Source organism: Apodemus sylvaticus, chromosome 1, assembly GCF_947179515.1.
Source record: "Apodemus sylvaticus chromosome 1, mApoSyl1.1, whole genome shotgun sequence".
Taxonomy (NCBI): domain Eukaryota; kingdom Metazoa; phylum Chordata; class Mammalia; order Rodentia; family Muridae; genus Apodemus; species Apodemus sylvaticus.
This window is the reverse complement of record NC_067472.1, coordinates 154,955,575-154,974,267: the sequence shown is the minus strand read 5'-3', so window position 1 is coordinate 154,974,267 and position 18,693 is coordinate 154,955,575. Positions and strand designations below refer to the sequence as shown.

General features: G+C 40.3%; 2 pseudogenes; one reads left to right on the top strand and one right to left on the bottom strand.

Moving 5' to 3' along the window:
- Positions 1–226: 226 nt before the first annotated feature.
- Positions 227–683, top strand: LOC127688718 (cytochrome c oxidase subunit 6B1-like; annotated as a pseudogene).
- A 5,007-nt stretch (positions 684–5,690) lies between these two features.
- Positions 5,691–6,683, bottom strand: LOC127688655 (lipoyl synthase, mitochondrial-like; annotated as a pseudogene).
- Between the last annotated feature and the right edge of the window lie 12,010 nt (positions 6,684–18,693).

Sequence of the window (18,693 nt, the reverse complement as noted above, 5' to 3'; positions counted from 1 at the left end):
ATTTGGTCCAGTTCACTGGACCATGAATCTCTCTTCTAGGCTACCTGTGGCTGTAGCTTCAGTTTTTTGTCTTCTAAGGAAATCAAAAGCTGTTTCTTATGTTTCTCTATGATATCTTTACATTTCTCATGCTTTTAGCAACCTCGTCCCCTCTTTATTGATTCCAGTGTTCTTTGGATCTTCATCACAGCCGAATTTGTGCTTTGCCTGATGACTCAGTAGTAGTATGACACACAGAGAAAGCTTTTTCATTTGTTTACATAAGAATCCCCATCTTCATTGTACTGGAAATATTTTGGTTAAAAATTATGTTTTCACTGACATTGGCATCTTTGCTAAGGGTCACATTGAAGTAACACTGCTACAGGAACAGTCTTTAGGACTTAGTATAGCTGAAGACATCAAGACTAAAATCAAGAACTACAAAACTGCCCCCTTTTTGACAGCTACTTCTCAAACCAGAACCAGACTAAGAACTGCTGGCAGAACTACCTGGACTTCCACTGCTGAGAGAAGGCCATGACTGCAAAGGTGGGAGGGTGATGTCTCCGTGTGAGTGGTACCGAAGTGTGTACAAGTCCCTCTGTCACTTATGGGGATCAGCCTGGGATGACCGCAGAGCAGAAGGCACATTTCCTGGGAAGATCTGGCCTGGCTCCCTCCACCTCTCCTCTGTTCTTTGATCCCCCCATAGGAAAGGCAGACCTTTTGGTTTTTACCCTGGGACCCTGAATCATGATGCAACTACTATTAAAAGCCCACTGGAAAAGTTAAAAAAAATATTATGTTTTCAAAAATACATACATGATAAGGAAACTTTAGAAGGTGTAATTATGCTTATTTCTATTATTGTAGTGATTATATATTGAATATATGCTTGTATCTAAATTCATCAAAACATGTGCATTGACTACATGCAGCTTTATATCAAATAAATCTTTGCATTTTTACTTAGATGATGTCTTTGTTAGGAAGCTGTTATCAATCCTCTCTCTTGTTGGATTCACTGGAGGAGTATAAACTTTTAAATAACATGTTGAACCAGTTTTTTTCCTCCTTACTTCTAATTTTACCTGATGTGGTCTTTCAAAGGTTTCAATTATTTCATTACATTAGGATGCTTAATGTTGTACTAAATCAAGTTACTGATTCATTCCCAGTGTTTTAAATGAAAACTGTAATTATTTTAAAAGGATAAGAACTTAAATCCTCCTTTGTAGTATTAAGAAAAGTACTCAATTTATAGCTAACATCCACATATAAGTGGGTGCATACAATCTTTGGCTTTCTGAGCCATAGGCAGAGTACACCATGCTAAAATCCACAGTCTCAAAGAAGCAAAGGAACAAGGAGGGCCAAGAGGGGAATCTTGAATATCAATGAGAAGGAAAAATAGAATAAACATGGGACTCTGTGGATGGAGGGAGGGGACTAAGTGGGAGAGGGGGTCAGGAGGGTTACAGGAGGGATCATGTACAGGAAAGAATACTTGGAGAGACAACTGGAATGGGCAGGGGCATCTCTAGGACAATGTGGAGACCTAGGGAAAAAAATCTCCCAGGAATCTATGAAGGTAGCCCTAGTTAAGACTCTTAGCAATGGGGGATGCAGAGCCTGCAATGGCCATTTCCTATAACTAGGCAAGACTTCCAATGGAGGTCCTGAATACTAACTTAGCTACAGATGCTTTGATTCACAATTTGTTCTGCCTACAAGATGTGCAACTTGGAGCAGAAATTGAGGAAATTGTCAACCAAAGATTAGTCTAACTTGAGACCCATCCCATGAGAGGGAGTTCACTTCTCATACCATTAATGATATTTTGCTATACTTCTAGACAAGAGCTTAGCATAACTGCCATTAGTTTTGCAACTGGTTCTTCATGTGAGGCTCCTAACAGTCAGAGCAGAGACTGTCTCTGCTACCTGCCTTTGGATCCTTTTTCTCAAATTGGACTGCTCAGTCTAGTATCAGTAAAAGAAGATGTTCCTAGTCTTTTTGTAATTTGATATGCCAAGGCTGATTGTTATCCAAGAAAGGCCTCCATGTTTTTGAGAGGAAAAGGAGGAAGTGGTGGATTGGGGGGTAAAGAGAGGGATGTGAGAGGGAAGGACTGGGATGAGAGGAGGGAGGAGAAGCTTCAATCAGGATGTAAAATAACTAAGGCACTTGAAAAAATAACCCTGTGTGTAAAGTTTCTGTAAGGCAGAGGACATTGTAAAAAGGACAAAACAGCAACCAACAAATTGGGAAAAGATCTTTACCAACCCTACATCCGACAGAGGCCTTATATCCAAGATATACAAAGAACTCAAGAAGGTAGACTCCAGAGAGCCAAATAACCCCCTTAAAAATGGGGTCCAGAGCTAATGAAAGAATTTTCACCTGAGGAATATAGAATGGCTGAGAAGCACCTAAAGAAATGTTCAACATCCTTAGTCATCAGGGAAATGCAAATCAAAACAACCATGAGATCTCAGCTCACACCAGTCAGAATGGCTAAGATCAAAAAGTCAGGAGAAAACAGGTGCTGGCAAGGATGTGAAGAAAGAGGAACACTCCTCCACTGCTGGTGGAGTTGCAAGCTGGTACTACCACTCTGGAAATCAGTCTGGCGGTTCCTCAGAAAATGGGAATGATACTTCAGGAGGACCCTGCTATACCACTCCTGGGCATATACCCAGAGGATTCCCCAGCTTGTAATAAGGATACATGCTCCACTATGTTCATAGCAGCCATATTTATAATAGCCAGAAGCTGGAAAAACCCAGATGTCCCTCAATGGAGGAATGGATACAAAAAATGTGGTATATATACACAATGGGAGTACTATTCAGCCATCAGAAACAATGAATTCATGAAATTCTTAGACAAATGAATGGAATTGGAGAATATCATCCTCCAATGGAATGATGTAACCCAGTCTCAAAAGAACACTCATGATATGCACTCACTGATAAGTGAATATTAGCCTAGAAGCTTGGCATACCCAAGACACAATTCACATATCAAATGGTGCCCAAGAAAAAGGAAGGAGAGGCCCCTGGTCCTGGAAAGGCTCAGTGTAGCAGTGTAAGGGAATACCAGGACAGGGAAGTGGGAAGGGGTGGATGGGGGAACAGGGGGGGGAGAGGGCTTATGGGAGGGGGGATCCAGGAAAGGGGAAATCATTTGAAATGGAAATAAAGAATATATCGAATAAAAAAATTGAAAAAAAAAACAGTTTGAATAAGCATGATTCTTTCCAAAGAATAAGATGCTGTGGAGTGAGGTGTCTCAAGATGTGAATTGGTACACCAGCAACACAAATATCACAGGAACAAGTAGCAATTTTTAAAAATTGGATTTTTAGTACATTCCATGATATAAAACTCTGACACAGGGTTCTATATCATGGCTCAGTGGTTAAGAGCACTGAATGCTCTTCTGAAGGTCCTGAGTTCAATTCTCAGCAACCACATGGTGGCTCACAACCATATGTAATGAGATCTGACACCCTCTTCTGGAGTCTCTGAAGACAGCTACAGTATGCTTACATATAATAATAAATAAATCTTTATAAAATAAAGAACCGTGACACTACTAGGGTGGCTAAGAGCCCAAGTTTGGATAGGTCATGAGTCTGGGGGATAACCAAATACTATTGTTCTAGTAAAAGAATACAGCAATAAAATTACTCCTAAGGATATATTTATATACCCGTAGATCAGAGCTTTGTTGAACCTTCATCAGAGAAGTTTCTTAAATCACTGGGTTGTAATTAACATAGAGACCCACAACTGGACAATGTGTACACTGAGAAACTTTGGGACACTTGGCCCTAAATAGAATGTCTTTATTAAACCCTTCCCATCAATGTCCAGGGAGCCATAGATGAGGAGGAAGATAGAAAGAGTGTAAGGGCTAGAGGTTGAGTGACTTCAGTGAACCAGACTCTTCTTGACACAATGTGGAAGCACATATGAACTCACAAGACTGTGAGAGCACACACAAGACCCACACACTTCAAGACAGACAAAATCAGAGTATAGAGAAGCTGAAGTAAACACAAAGCCCCACCCGTAACCAAGAAGCAATATGCAGGTGATACCTACTGGGAAAGGGAAAATTAATTTCTTCATTGTAGCTTCACTGGGTATATCAACCACACTTCAGGGAAGGCCCCATGCTTAGGAGTCCATGCAAAATGGATTTTTGTTTGTTTTTGTGTATGTGTACTTTTTGTTTTGCTTTGATATTTTAAATAAAACTTTTTATTGAATCTTTGTGAATTTCACATTATGTACCAAATCTCACTCGATCTCCCTGTCTTTTCCTGTATGTTCTCCACCCTTGAAACATCCCTATCAAAAGAAAACAAAAATAAAAAAAGAAATAAAACACAACAAACAAAACACTGTTTTGCCATGGAAGCTGTAGTGTGCTATATAATTTATCTTTTTGCCTAAGCACCTTTATTTGCAAATGTTCATTGCAATGTGTCATTGGTATGGTTTGAGGTCTCTGACTTCTGCTGCACTATCAATACTGGATCCTTACCTGGATTCCTCTTGGATATCCTGTTGTTGCCCTGTATCATGGATGTCCTACAGCTTTGTTACTACCCCCTCACACAGTCCAGCAGATAATAGATGGGGTGGATGTTGAGGTGGGTCAACTCAGAGTCCTGGATCTGGCCCTGGGTGGAACCTGATTTGGTCAATCTACCCACTCTTCTGTGCTTGTGTCACCAAGGCCACTTTGCCCAGGCAAGATGCAGGGCTAGCTCTCCTATTCTTACCCTTGTGTCAGGCTCTCCTGCAGCCATGCCACCAGGGCCAGCTCTACTCTGCTGCTCAGGTCAGGTGTGAGGCAGGCTCTCCAGAATGCTGCAGCTGGAAAAGGATGGGGACAGCTCTCCCATGCTCCTATGCCTGGGCCTAGTTCACTTGCCTGACAAATATGGTGAGAAGCAGTGCCAACTTTGGACAGTGCTTGGGCATTAACATAGCCTTTGGTGGCAGCTCAGCCCAGAGACACCCCCATGGGCTTTGGGGGTAACATGGGGTCTTGGGCATCAACCAGGGCCCTAGCTGCATCAGGACCATGGATGCAGACATGACCATCAGATGTTGCCCAGGCCAGAATGTAACCATGGCCTCAGGTGGCAGCATAGACCACTCCATTCAGTTTAGCTCTCAGCATCAGTATGGCTCCTAGGCATTCACAGGGTATCAGGATGCAGCCCAGACCCCTGACATCTGGATGGCCTTTTGTGGCAACACAGGTCACAGATATTAATACAGAACCTGGATGCAGTGGCTCTTGGTAGCAGCCCAGGCAACACCTCTACATCACCTCAGGTGGTTGCACAGGCTTGTCATATCTGCCTGTTCCTCATCACTGTTTGGTCTCCAGTTCTACCTCTCTTCTCAATGCACTAACCTCTAGTTGTCACTTTCTCCCCCATCTCTCCACTGTGTCTTCTCTCCTTTCCATCTCTCCATCGCACATTTACTCATCATAGGGCCACCTGCTGGGGTGGACTGGGGGGATGGGCACTTGGCTGTCTCTTCCTGCTGGCAGCCTATGGGCAGAGGAGACCCAGGGCACACATTTCAGTGTCTCCCCCAAGTTTTTTCCTACAAACTATTCACTGTGTTGAAGCTACACTCTGCAATGTTTACCATCCAGGAGCAGTGTACTTGGTACTATTCACTGTAACTTCTTGTAGGTCTGTGCATAGAACAATGGAGAATGTCTAATAAAATCACAGTCAAATACCTCTGTAATTCTGGAACTGTTTCTACAGTATGTGTGTACACATCTAATCCTGACAGAATGACCTTTTCAACTGCTTTCCAAATTCCTCAGAAGTCAGGGGTGAGGCATTCCATGAAGATTCTTGGATTTCTTTCCTTTAAGCATGACACTGTCTTTGCAATGTGTTCAGTACCCCGTCAGGCACATCATCTAGATGCATAAACGTCAGACCAAGATAATCCTGATCCCACTCTGCAATTGCTTTGAACATATTGTAGAGCAAATTGCTGTCCAATGGAGGGGGATTTCTTTTGGTATTAACAGCACAAAATCTTCAATCTTTTCTACACGTGTCTCCCATCAACATGATTGCAGCTGAGGCTGTGGCATATCCTCCACCTCCCCAACACTCTCCAGTGTTGGGGCATTGGGCTTCTTGACATACTGGGTGGAGATTTAAATTCTGCAATTTATTTTTCAGTTTATTGTAATTTTTGCTCATGGGCATTTCTATCTTTAACCACATGCAGTCTTAAACTTTCTCCTTTCTAATGCTTTAAATTTCCTTTGTATTCATCCCAAGTATTCTTGTCCAATAGATTACCAGATACAAAATCTTGGAGGTCTGATCCATTATGTAAATGTCTGCCACCCCTTTTAATTTGGCAAACAATTTAATGCTCTAACCTGGCTGTATAAATATCTTTCAAATACTTAACACGTCACATATTCATATCTTCTATTCTTAAGACATGTACTAAATGTATGTTGTCAACAAGTTTAAACTTCATTAATTAAGATTTGCCACGGCTGTGAATATGTTTCTTCTAATGAGACACAGACCATGAAAAAGGATATCTGGAATAATATCCCTAGTTTTGGACTTGGAATAAGCAACAGTTTTCCTGTTACCTACCTGAATCCCCAGGCTGCAGCTGCATCCCTGCAGGTCTTAGGAGGGTCAAGGAGTTTGGGAACCCTGATTTGATAATTTTTCTTACTGATTTTACTTTTGTTTTGACCTTTGTTATTTGTTTTATTTTTTTTATTGAGAGAGGGAGAAAGCATGAAGCTAGGCAGGAGAATCTGGATTGAGGAAGGGAAAAATGTGACCAGAACATATTGTGTGTAAAATATTTAAAAATTAAAACCATAAAAATCTGAATATCAGGCCTTTATTATGGTAATGAAGCTTGGATATGATGAGTCTCTGTAGCATATCATCGATGCTTTGTCAAGCTCTGGGAACAAAATTTTGCATGCAGATTAAATGGAGGATGATGATATGATATCAACAGACAAAGCATTCATGAAAAAGAGGGTAGTACAAAAAATATTTACATGCTTAAAATAAACATCTTCTGACCAGAACACTCCTGGTTAGCGTTTCATAACCAACCACTAATTAATGATGGTGCTTAATAAGGAAGTGGTATTGTAGCCAGCCTGGAAGAAACAAAGGTATTCTAAAGAGGCAATTGTGGATGGTCTCCAAAGGATCTAGAGTTTCTTCTAGGATCCTCATATGGGGGGAAGGAAAGGATGCTAGAAGCAGAATTGTCTCTTGGAAAGATAATTCATACAGTCCTAACTTGTCCAGCCACAGTAGCGGATAAGACTGAAGCCCAGTTAATGATGGGTCAGTGGTGGATGAGACCATATCTTGACCGAAACTGGTTAGATGTTTATATTATTGGCACTTTAGTTCAACATTCATTTCATTTAAGGACAGAAAGACAGACTCAAAGGTTTTGGATCTCTTTTTCCATTTTTCCAGTGCAGTCACATTGAATAAACTCCCCCTGACTGCTTTATATTATTAATTTGTCTGTCCTAATTGGCTTAAGGATTTGAATTGGTGTACAGGTTCCTATTCCTGAGTTAAATAACAATGTTATTGTGAACTTTGTACCTGCTTTGAATTGGCACCCAAGAATGACAGTGACGATGTTGAAAATGACAGTCTGTGCTCAACACAAGTTGGATTCTGGTGTGCAAAAATAAGAATTTGTGGCTGGCAACCAAAAGTCTAAAATTAACATTCCTCTGACTCTTGTTGGAGTTGGTTTCTGTTTGTCAGGAAGAGCCACTACCTCCCTTATTTGCCCCTACAGCTGACTGACTACCGCTGGCAATAGAGCAACTAGCTACCTATTAACACATACATACAACATATGTCAAAATCCCCATGCCATCTTTCAGGCTGTTCTGGTTTACAGCCTCCCTTCCTCTACAGTCTGTCCTGTTAAAACTGGCAAAGCTTCCCCACCAATTTTCTACCCTCTCTGCCCGCCAAGAGACAGCCATGGAAGTTTTCAATTTCTGCAAATAAACCTTTCTTTCTGTCCATGGAACAGCACAGTTTAATGGTTTCATTACATCCTCAGTAACACTGGGGAAGACACATACTTTTCTTTTGGTGTTTTTTAGTACTTAAATTGTAGAATGCCTTAGGGTGATTGCCCTTACAAAATTTGCCACTTTCTACACTACAAAAGAGACACATATTAAGAGGAGGACACTATTCCAATTTGGATTTTGATATTTGACTGGACTAGTCATTTGCAGCTTCTGTCTCTTGAGATGTTGGACAGTAGTGGACAGACTCAACAACACTAAAAAGAAACACTGAGTACCACTGTGTATTGTTGCTGAACCACAATGTTTTGTAAACTAGATGATTGAAATACATATTCATCTTATATTTTCCAGTTATATTGAGCTCAATTAGGACAGAGCTTCATTGTAATCAAAGGGCATCTGCATTGTTCCAGTTCTAAAGAGAGTGCTAGAACAGGGTTCCAGAACTGTTAAGACAGTAGAGCAATAACCACCCAAGAACATTATCATAAAGGAAGTATATCATAATTTTTAAGTGGCTCATCTAGGGCTGAACAGATGGCTCAACAATTAAGAGCACTGACTGCATTTCCAGAGGATGAAAGTTTGGTTTCCAGTACATATGGCTTATAATCATTGGTGACTCCAGTTCTAGGGAAGCTAATCCTCTTTTCTGGACTCTGCAGGCACAAGACATGATTGCATACAAACAACAACAACTCTACCTCTACCTCTACCTCTACCTCTACCTCTACCTCTACCTCTACCTCTACCTCTATCTCTACCTCTGCCCATACCTATACCTATACTGGGCAGTAGTGGACAACCTCATATGCATTATTTTCAGCTCATTAAGGAACTGAGAAATGAAAAGAGGAGTTTCTGTTAGCGAGTGAGTAAAGTCCTGAATTAATGTGTATTATTTGATATGGGCATAGTCATGTCAGGGACCCCAATGCCTCAGATCCATGGTAGTGTTAATACTTTTTTCAGATGAGGCTTGGGCGGGGGGGGGGGGGGATGATAAAGCTTTTCTGTTGTCCAAGTTTAAATATTGACAATGAATGAAACTATCAGTCACAGCTTCCTCCTGTGGAAGGAACATAGCCTGACATATAGACATAGAGACACATAGATATCTTCTAGCAAGATTAACTAAACTTGCTTCCTTGATCAGCTGCATAATAACCTCTCTTCCTTGTTTATCTGTACATAACAACTGGGCTTTCTTTTTCAGCTGTGTGCAATAACATCGTCTCTCTGTTTAACTGTATATAACCTTGATCTTCCAGGGCACTGTAGCTTCTCCATCAGAGTACAGGCCAGCCCATTTCAGCTTTTGTGTCTCTATATGTCTGTCATTTCTTTATTTTCTTGTCACTGTTAGACAGTGCTCCAAGACTCAAGCCATGCAAAGACACAGTAGTAGTTGTGTTCCTTCTGCATCCCAGTCTATGGTGCATCCTATTCCCACTCATGCTCATCTCAGCCAATCCACTCACTATTCATTTGTTCTTTCCTTCCCAAATGGTTTGCTGTTTCCTGTGTGAGAGAAATTAGGGCTAAAACCAGCAATGTAAATAAAACCAACCCATAGACTTTCATTCTTGTCACTGAATGGAAGTTAATAAACAGAAAACAGTCTCTAGGCCACATATATAAATTCTCCACTGAAACATCTCGAGCCAGGTTGGCACAATTCAAATCACTCTCAATAATAAAGTCTTCCACATTCCTACTAGGATAGTCCATTAAGCCCCATTTCCGCATTCCACTGCTTTCCAAATCCAAAATCCCCAAATCCACATTCTTCCAAACAAAAGCATTGTCAGGCCTATAACAACAATATCCCAGGCCTTGATACCAACTTCCATCTTAGTTAAGGTTTTACTGCTGTGAAGAGATATCATGATCAAGGAAAGTCTTTTACAGGACATTTAATTGGGGCTGGATTAAAGGTTCAGAGGTTTAGTCCATTACTATCAAGGAGGGAGCATGGCAGCATCTGGGGAGACATGGTGCAGGAGTGGGTGAGGGTTCTACATCTTCATCTGAAGGCTACTATTTGAAGATTGAATTTCAGGCAGCTAGAATGAGGGTGTTAAAAGCCCACACCCACAGTGACACACCTGCCACAACAGGACCATACCTCATTCAACAGGGCCAAACCTAACAGTGCCATTCCCTGGGCTGAGCATATATAAACCATAACAATACCAGTGGATATTTGTCTAGTTGTAGAAGATACAGGTCCAAAAGTGAGTTATTACATAGATCATGGGCTCTGGATGACAGAGACAGTCCAGGTTGCTTGATCCCCTATAACAAAGACCCTCTCTGTTGCAAGTGTTGACAACAATGGAGGCAGAGACATAGGGAAGATCTCTATAGTTTTTGTCACATTTTTCTGTGAAAAGTTGCTCTGGAAATAAAATATGTTGGAAATATAGACTAAAAAGTAAATCTTGAGAAAGTGGTAAATCAACTCTAGATGACTAGTAGGTGATAGAGTGACCATGGCCATTTTGTGGACACTTTCTATGCTTACCGGACTGCCTCTGTTTCTATACACTTCACACACTGAGCAAACCCATTTAACTTTGAAGAATAAAATATCAGCACTGTTTGAAGAGTGATCCAAGAAAAATGATATAGAATTGTTATATTATTATTATATATAATTATAATAATAATAACAACAATAAATAAATAACAATAAAAATTCCAAATATGTAAAAACTGAAAGGACATTATGCAGACATGTCCCCCTACAGAATGTTCAGCTTCATGTACCTTGAGGACTCTGTGAGAGTGTTCTGCCCCTTTCTGATGGCTCCAGAAGAGAAGCACTCCTGCATCTATGACCTTTGGCCTTGGGGGAGGAGGTCTTCTACTGGCACTGTAGCGTCTCTTCACTATACAACCCTGGGTCTCAGTAGGAATTTTTAGGATCTCAAGTTTAGTTTATGAGATGTCATATTTTAAAATCTAGCAAAATTATGGAGTCACATAATAGACAAAACATAATTATTCAGTACATACCTCAAGTCCCCAGGTAACTGCCCTAAGATGAGCCAACCGTATATTTGACACTATCCATGGTAGATTATAAGTTTTCTATAAGAGAGCCCACCTTGGTGCAGTTGAGTTAGAGATGTATGGGATGACATAGAGAACCCTGGCCTAAATGCTTTATTTTTGGCAATTTGATATAAAGTAGGATCATCAAAGAATTTTAAGTATTAAGAAAATTTCTCAAGAGTTGGAGAAAAAGAGGAGTTGGATGACTTGAACATTATGAAGAGGGATAGAACTGGAGACTGAAGAGTTTAAAGGAGTAGACTATTGTGAATGGTGAGTGGCCAGCCCCCCATCCTGGGACCATGGTAAGGCCCATCCTGAGCTGGGCCATGAGGGCAATGAGTCAATGTCAAAATGTCCATAGTTCACTAGAGAACTTGGGGACTTCTCTGTTTGGGGAAGCTTCCAGGGATCGCATGGATGTCCAGGGGCTGTGTAGAACTGTCTCTGCTCCTTACTGGCTACAGCACTCTGGAGACCTGGCCCTACCTCTCTCATTGGTGACAGCATTTGGGAGAGCTGGCCCTGGATGTTGTCTGGACACACAACAGAGCTTACCCTTGTGGTTGGGGAGCACATGAACCAAATTAGAGTGTGAGAGCACAGGAGAGATGATCCTGCCACTCCTCTGTTCTCTGATGTAAGGTGGCCTGAGCATGAGTAGTTGTGTTGGAGTGAGATGCCCTCTATCTCCTTAAACCCTGAGGCATTTGGGAGGGAAGACCACTGGGTCATGAGAAGGGGTGAGCTGGCCTTATTCCTCTCCAGCTGCAGGACTCAGGAGAGCAGTTCTTGCACCTCACCTGGGCAGCACAATAATGTTGACCCAGGTCAAGGAGGTGCAGAAGAGTGCCCATGGGTGAGAGTATGAAGAGCTGGTCCTGCCATGTGGTGTCATGGGTGCGGGGGGTGGTACTCCACCCCCTATCCCCTTCTCAGGTGACATAATGGGGAGAGTTGGATCTGAGGGCCTAAGAGTGGGAGACCTAGCCCTGCCCCCTCACTGGCTGTAACACTCAAGAGAGTGGGCCTTGCACTCTGTCTGGAAAGGCAGTGAAGTTGTCCCTAATGGTAAAGGCACAGGATGTGAGAGCCGGAGAGCTGTCCTACTCCCTCACAGAGTGGGACAAGCATGTTGACTGGGCAGCACAGTGGAGCTGACTTTGGAGGTGAGGGTTGGGGTGAACTGGACTCTGGTCCATGAGAGCAGGAGAGCTGTCCCTGCCTCCCGCCAATGGTGAAATTGCATGGCCTTGTTGGAACAGTCCTGGAGAGCTTGCCCCAATGGAGCAGATAAGGAAAAATGGGGCTATGGTCACATCAGACTTCTTGCAGATCAGCATTATCTTTTACCAGCATTATCTACCAGTGATCTCCACAATGGTGTAGCACCAAGAATTTAAAAGAGAAATGGATTTTTTATTTTATCAAATGATACAACCAAGATTCATAAAGATCAAATATGCTGTGTGTTCTCATATGTAGATCTACACTTGCCCCGTGTGTGCGTGTGTGTGTGTGTGTGTGTGTGTGTGTGTGTGTGTGTTCATGTGTGTGTTTCATGAAACTATGATAGGGACCATGAGAGATATTGAAGAAGGAGGGAACGACAATAAAACATATGAACCATGAATGGGAAGGAAGCTACAGGGGGAAGTGTACAATGCAGACCAAAGGATGAGGAAAAGAAAAGGGGAAAAACTCAACAAAATTTGCATTTGAAAACCCCAAATGAAACCTAATACTTGAGATACTAATTAAAAAATAAAGTGTTTTTAAATACTCAAGAGAAATAGACTTCTGAGGGAAAAAGACTAAGTTAAAGAGAGGAAGTTAAGGACAAATAAGAGAAACATAAAACCCAAGAACTGATAAATAGTAAGCCACAAAAGTGTCTAAACAGGCCTAGCAGCTACTGAAGTAGCCTTCCTATTGCAAGAAAAACCCTGCATTTACAAACATGTCTGTGATGATTAACTGAATGTTAAGTTGACAGAATACATGAGTTAGGAGAAACAACCAGGTATGCTGGAACTTAAGACTAGGTTAGCATCTGGAAATACATATGAAGAATCACTGTGAACCTCTTGATGTATGACTAATCGTCATAATGAACAGTAGCAACATTACCTGCACTTGAACTGCATAAAAAAGCAGGAACCACACTGAGTAAGGCATTCACTATACTCTCCTTCCAGACTGCAGACAATGTGATCAGCTATCTCAACAATGTCCCTGTCATAAAGAAGTGCACTGCGGATTTGTGAATCAAATAAATCATTATTCTTTCTCACCTAAATTGTTTTGTCAGGATATTTTATCACAATAAAAACAGATATTTGATGCATTAAATTGACATATTGTGGCAAACTTGACCAAGTGGCTTTTAGGCTGCTATGCGAGGAATATGGAAGGCTTTGTAACTTTGGGCTTGAAAAGCTCTCAAATACTGCAAGAAGAGATAAATGGGTCATTCTTATGGAAGGTTGAAAGACAAGAATGCTGCGAGAAACTTATACAGTGGGCACCTAACTTGTGAGGGTTTCGAAAGACTCTTCAGAGCCAGACTTGAGACCATTTATTTTATGTTCTAGAAAAGAATTTGGCCACATTCTACCCATGTCTTGAGAACCTGGCAAAGCTGAACGAAGAAGCAGCAAACCAATTTGTTTCACAGAGGAATACAACACGGTTATTGAAGCATGCTCTCAGTTAGCATGAAATAGAAAGAAAGGAAGTTTAAAAAATAAATGTTGACCAAAAAAATGTGTAACAAAAGTTAAAAGTATATGCAGAAAGTGCAGATGACAGTTTATTTGCAATTATGAACCAAAACTTTACTAACTACAAAAAATAAAAAAGCCTAAAATATTCTATCCTTGGCCCCAATGCCAGATCAAAAGCTTCAAGATTTGTTATTTTACCCGTTGGGTTGGTCTGCTAATTCTTTGATATACCTCGACTCTTCCATTTTGGAGTAGAAATGTTTACTCTATACCATTTTATGTTGGGAGTATAGAATTGAATTTTATTTCATAGGAACTCACAGTTAGGAGATTGCATTGCATCTCAAATGAGATTTGGACTTGGAATTTTAAATAGTGTTTGAATAGTTAAGAACGAAGATGACTTTCAAACTTTGATCGGAAATACTGTGATTATAATATAAAAATATTTACATTTAACCCAGAAGTCCTCATGGTATTTAACAACTCAAACACTGTTTAAAATGTCAACTCCAAGTCTAATTTGAGACTCAAACTGTGTGATAAATAACAAAGAATGGGATACTTTGGATAAAAATGATATATTTGGACATCAAGTTGACACAAGGTGGACTTTGATACTTAATTGTCAACTTGACAGCATCTGTAATCACTTATGAGACAAGCCTCCAGGCATGCTTTTGAGGGATTATTTAGATTATATTATCTCTGGGCACACCCTTGAGAGTTTATTTCAATTAGTATAATCAAAGTAAAGAATCCAAAGTATAGGACATGGACCCAGGATTGTGTCCTGGACTACAAAACAAGGGGAAGCTACCAGATTATAAACTTTGGCCATTTTCTTCTTTCTGGCTGGGGACACAGATGACCAGATCTCTCGGTGACTTCCCTGCCATGATGTACTATGTCCTAAAACCACAAGCCAAAATAAACCCTTTCTCTAGTACATTGCTTTCATAAGGCTATTCTACCAGAACAGTGAAAAAAGCAACTCATGAAGGATCTAAACTTTTAATTTATCCAAATATCACAAAAAGTGAAGTATTCTTTATCAAATTACCCTAATCCAAAACTGCCCATGTAATATATATATATATATATATGTCCATATATATATATGTCCTTCAGAATTAGTATAAGCTTCCAATGAAGGTCTGTTCAGTGGTCCTGGAAATCCTTAATTCTCTAAGTGCGTACCTTTACCTAATAATAAATTTTGTGTTGATCTCATACAATGTTTTAATTTCACTGGGTCTCTGCTTGGTCAACATTTTGTTGGGCTTCTGGACATTTTCCTAAGTCCCTTGGTAAATTACCTTTTACTATCTAGTTTAGATTAAAGTTCTGTCATGTCAGGTTAGTATCTACCCTATAAGATCAGTCTCCTTATCTTCTCATATCCCAGGTAATAATCACCCAGACCTTATATTTAGGCCAGCCTATTCATGATACACTTTGTCCTTTGTAATAATTTACCATGCATTACAACACATGTAATAATTTACATGCCTCCCACAACCTACTCAATTAAAATATCCCATAGGTACATACTGTATTTGGAAGTTCAGTATGGACTCTCTCTTGTCAGAAATCTATTACAGTAGTCCTTATTCGTGGAATCATGATGTTGAGTAAAATCTTTATTCTTGTATTTTAAAAAGTATCATTGAATTGAATTTTTTTCTTTAGTATGCTCAGGTAAAAATTAGTCTGCCAGAAAACATTTATTGTGTAATGAACACTCAAAGGATCTCTTTCAGGTATGAGAAGGGCTATAAGATTTAAGATCTGATATTCTACACATAGACGATTAATGTAAGAATTCCTAAGGTAGAATATGAGTAAATAAAAAGACTGTGATGTGGAATTCCAGCCTGCAAACACCTGGAGTAATGAAAATGTCTTCCTGATTCTTCATATGAGGTGGACTTTTCAAGGGTTTAACCAAACAAAAGGAGAGAGGTGGCATCGCAGTATCTCAGGCTGATAATAGACACCCAGAGTTGCAAGGTACAGAGTGGACGGAGCTTTCTTGCCTTTCAAGTCCAGGGCTATAAATCACATCATCTCTAGTATCTACACTGAGGGTTCTTAAAGAAGCTTTAGGATATTCTGCATACAGCATACCTGTTGGTTGACACTTGGTCTTAGTATCATTTCTGTTGCTGTGACAAATGCCCTGATCAAATGCAAATACAGGTAATGGAAAGGTCTATTTGACATGTGATTTTAGATTATGTTAGAGGCAATTAGTGGCAGGTCAAGGCAGAAACTTCAAACAGCTAATCACATGATAGCCACATTCAAAAGCAAAATGAGAATAAATATATCCTAGTGTCCTGGCTAGCTACTTAGTACTCTGATAGCCTTCTCTATTGCTATACAGTCTCTGGCTGCAAACTAAAAAACATTCCACCCATAAGTGGCTGGGCCTTCCCACAACATTTAAAAATCAAGACATTAAATACCCAACAGACATATCCATAAGGTCTATGGGTCTAGAATCTAGGCTACCACTCAACTGACCCTCCCGTTCTATGTAGTCCTAGGGCATGGCAAGTTAAATAACATGAAGTTGGTGGGAAAGGGATATATGAGGGAGAAGAAAGAATGAAGTCAAAATATACTGCATAAATTTTTTTTAACTTTAAATTTCATTTAAGTATCTTTTTTTATTCGATATATTTTTTATTTACATTTCAAATGATTTCCCCTTTCCTAGCCCCCCCACTCCCAAAAAGTCCCGTAAGCCCCCTTCTCTCCCCCTGTCCTCCCATCCACCCCTTCCCACTTCCCCATTCTGGTTTTGCTGAATACTGCTTCACTGAGTCTTTCCAGAACAAGGGGCCACTCTTCCTTTCTTCTTGTACCTCATTTGATGTGTAGATTATGTTTTGGGTAATCCAGGTTTCTAGGTTAATATCCACTTATTAGTGAGTGCATACCATGATTCATCTTTTGAGTCTGGGTTACCTCACTTAGTATGATGTTCTCTAGGTCCATCCATTTGCCTAAGAATTTCATGAATTCATTGTTTCTAATGGCTGAATAGTACTCCATTGTGTAGATATACCACATTTTTTGCATCCACTCTTCTGTTGAGGGATACCTGGGTTCTTTCTAGCACCTGGCAATTATAAATAGGGCTGCTATGAACATAGTAGAGCATGTATCCTTATTACATGCTGGGGAATCTTTTGGGTATATGCCCAGGAGTGGTTTAGCAGGATCTTCTGGAAGTGAGGTGCCCAGTTTTCAGAGGAACCGCCAGACTGATTTCCAGAGTGGTTGTACCAATTTGCAACCCCACCAGCAGTGGAGGAGTGTTCCTCTTTCTCCACACCCTCTCCAACACCTGGTATCTCCTGAATTTTTAATCTTAGCCATTCTGACTGGTGTAAGGTGAAATCTCAGGGTTGTTTTGATTTGCATTTCCCTAATGACTAATGAAGTTGAGCATTTTTTAAGATGCTTCTCTGCCATCCGAAGTTCTTCAGGTGAGAATTCTTTGTTTAACTCTGTACCCCATTTTTTAATAGGGTTGTTTGGTTTTCTGGAATCTAACTTCTTGAGTTCTTTATATATATTATCCCTCTATCTGATGTAGGATTGGTGAAGATCTTTTCCCAATTTGTTGGTTGCCGATTTGTCCTCTTGATGGTGTCCTTTGCCTTACAGAAACTTTGTAATTTTATGAGGTCCCATTTGTCAATTCTTGCTCTTAGAGCATACGCTATTGGTGTTCTGTTCAGAAACTTTCTCCCTGTACCGATGTCCTCGAGGGTCTTCCCCAGTTTCTTTTTTTTTTTCTTTTTTTTTTTTAAAGAACTACCTTTATTTATTTATTTTTTATTCAATATAATTTATTTACATTTCAAATGATTTCCCCTTTTCTAGCCCCCTCCCCACTCCCCGAAAGTCCCGTAAGCCCCCTTCTCTTCCCCTGTCCTCCCTCCCACCCCTTCCCAGTTCCCCGTTCTGGTTTTGCCAAATACTGTTTCACTGAGTCTTTCCAGAACCAGGGACCACTCATGCTTTCTTCTTGTATTTCATTTGATGTGTGGATTATGTTTTGGGTATTCCAGTTTTCTAGGTTAATAACCACTTATTACTGAGTGCATACCATGATTCACCTTTTGAGTCTGGGTTACCTCACTTAGTATGATGTTCTCTAGCTCCATCCATTTGCCTAAGAATTTCATGAATTCATTGTTTCTAATGGCTGAATAGTACTCCATTGTGTAGATATACCACATTTTTTGCATCCACTCTTCTGTTGAGGGATACCTGGGTTCTTTCCAGCATCTGGCAATTATAAATAGGGCTGCTATGAACATAGTAGAGCATGTATCCTTATTACATGGTGGGGAATCCTCTTCCCCAGTTTCTTTTCTATTAACTTCAGAGTGTCTGGCTTTATGTGGAGGTCCTTGATCCATTTGGATTTGAGCTTAGTAAATAAAATTAGCCAGCAAATGCTCCAGTCTTGATTACACATAGATTTTCCATAAGAAAACATACTGTTTTCAACCTTCTCTGCTGCTTATGTCCCAGCTAACTTAAATCTCTAAAATAATTTGAGAAATTAGTTTTGCAACTTTGAACTGAGATAGTATAGAAAAAATATTTCTATTTTTTAATGACTTTCACTTTGACCTGCTGTGGCTGAGTGAGCATATCTCTACTGGGAATCATTTCACTTCCCATGCATGCCTTCATACATGTATAATTCCATGATTAGATGACTGCATGGACAAAACCTTGAATTCAGCCTTATACTGCACTATAATTACATATAAAT